Source organism: Petromyzon marinus, unplaced genomic scaffold, assembly GCF_048934315.1.
Source record: "Petromyzon marinus isolate PM22_M1 ecotype Great Lakes invasive population unplaced genomic scaffold, UKy_Petmar_22M1.pri1.0 PM_G_Scaffold_52, whole genome shotgun sequence".
Taxonomy (NCBI): Eukaryota; Metazoa; Chordata; class Hyperoartia; order Petromyzontiformes; family Petromyzontidae; genus Petromyzon; species Petromyzon marinus.
The window spans coordinates 872501-875000 of record NW_027423005.1 but is presented as its reverse complement, the minus strand read 5'-3'; positions in this window follow the sequence as shown (position 1 = coordinate 875000).

The following is a 2500-nucleotide window of genomic DNA, read 5'->3' as shown; positions in this document are numbered from 1 at the left end:
CATGCTCCTTGTCGTGTGCAGGTCCTCGAGGGTTGGTAGATTGCAGGCAATTACCTTCTCAGCAGTGTGCATGATACGCTGCAGTCTGCTCTTGTCCTTGGCAGTGGCAGCAGCGTACCAGACGGTTATGGAGGAGGTGAGGATGGATTCAATGATCGCTGTATAGAATTGCACCATCATTGTCTTTGGCAGGTTGCATTTCTTCAGCTGCCGTCGAAAGTACATCCTCTGTTGAGCTCTCTTGGCGAGGGAGCTGATGTTCAGTTCCCACTTGAGGTCCCGGCAGAGAATAGTGCCCAGGAAGCGGAAGGACTCCACAATTTTGACTGCGGAGTCTAACAGGGTGATGGCGGTGAGTGGGGCTGTATTCTTCCTGAAGTCCACAACCATCTCAACTGTCCTTAGAGCATTTAGCTCTAAGTTGTTCTGGCTACACCAGGTCACCAGGTTGTCAGCTTCCCACCTATAGTCAGACTCATCCCCACCAGAGATCAGCCCAATGAGGGTGGTGTCGTCCGACAAACTTCAAGAGTTTGACGGACAGATGATTGGAGGCGCAGCTGTTGGTATACAGGGAGAAGAGCAGTGGGCAAAGGACGCAGCCCTGAGGAGTTCCCGTGCTGATGGACCTGGAGTCAGAGACTTCTGTTCCCGGCTTAACGCACTGCTTCCTGTCAGAGAGGAAGTCTGTGATCCACCTGCAGGTGGAGTAGGGCACGTTCAGCTGGAAGAGCTTGTCCTGAAGCAGGGCAGGGATGATGGTGTTGAAGGCAGAGCTGAAGTCCACAAACAGGATCCTGGCGTAGGATGCTGGGGCGTCCACATGCTGTAGGGTGAAGTGGAGGGCCATGTTAACTGCGTCGTCCACAGACCTGTTGGCTCTGTAGGCAAACTGAAGGGGGTCCAGGAGAGGGTCTGTGATGGCTTTGAGGTGTGCCAGGAGCAGGCGCTCAAAAGACTTCATTACCACAGATGTAAGGGCGACCGGTCTGTAATCATTTAGTCCTGTTGGCCTTAGCTTTTTGGGCACAGCGATGATGGTGGAGGACTTGAGACAGGCTGGTACATGGCATGTCTCCAGGGAGGTGTTAAAGATGTTGGTGAACACCGGAGACAGCTGGTCAGCGCAGTGCCTGAGGGTGGCTGGAGAGACAGAGTCCGGCCCGGCTGCTTTGCGTGGATTCTGCCTCTTGAAAAGCCCATTAACTTCTCCCTCCTGAAAGGAGAGAGTCGTTTCTGTAGTATGGGTGGGGGATGGGGCCTCTTGGGTGGGAAGGGGTGGTTCAGGACAGTCCAATTGTCTTTCAAATCTACGGTAGAACTCGTTCAGGTCGTTGGCTAGGCGGGAGTCGTTAGTGGTGTGGGGCGCTCTGGGTTTGTAGTTGGTGATGTGCCTGAGCCCTTTGGCAGACAGAAGCAGCGTCGTTAGTAGAGAACTGGTGTTTTAGTGTCTCTGAGTACAGTCGTTTAGCCTCTCTCACCGCTTTGCTAAACCTGTTCTTCGACTCCTTGAATCTGTCTCTATCCCCACTCCTAAACGCTTCCTCCTTCTCCAACCTCAACCTTTTGAGCTTTGCTGAGAACCAGGGCTTGTTGTTGTTAAAGTTCACCCTGGTACGTGTTGGGATACAGCAGTCCTCACAGAAGCTGATGTACACAGCCTCTGTGAGTTCATCCAGACTATTGGTAGCAGTCGTGAACATATCCCAGTCAGTACAGTCTAAGCACGCCCGCAAATCTTCCACAGCCTCACTGGTCCACTGTTTAGATGTCCTCACAGCAGGTTTACAGAGTTTTAGTTGCTGCCTGTATGCACGAATCAGGTGGACCAAGGGAGTTCTGTGCGAGCCGAACAGCCCCGTGACCCACAAGAGAAACATCCCCGCCAAATTCGAGCGTTTGACGGGGTCTATCCGTGAAAAAATATTCACGTTTTTGAGTGCACATGCATTTCTGCTGCAAATGCCTCTGGAAGTTTCATGCCGTTCGTATGCCAATTGTGGCAACACGAAAATGACCCGTTTTCCCATTCCGAGGGATTTCTGTGCGACCCTAACAGCCCCGTGAGCCACAAGAGACACATCCCCGCCAATTTCTAGCGTTTCACGGGGTCTATCCGTGAAAAATATAGACGTTTTTGAGTGCACATGCATTTCTGCTGCAGATGCCTCTGGAAGTTTCATGCCGTTCGTACGCAATGTGGCAACACGAAAATGACCCCTTTTCCCATTCCGAGGGATTTCTGTGCGACCCTAACTAACAGCGCCCGTGAGCCACAAGAGAGACATCCCCGCCAATTTATAGCGTTTCACGGGGTCTATCCGTGAAAAATATAGACGTTTTTGAGTGCACATGCATTCCTGCTGCAAATGCCTCTGGAAGTTTCATGCCGTTCCTATGCAATGTGGCCACACAAAAATGACCCGTTTTCCCATTCCGAGGCATTTCTGTGCGACCCTAACAGCCCCGTGAGCCACAAGAGAGACATCCCCGCCAACTT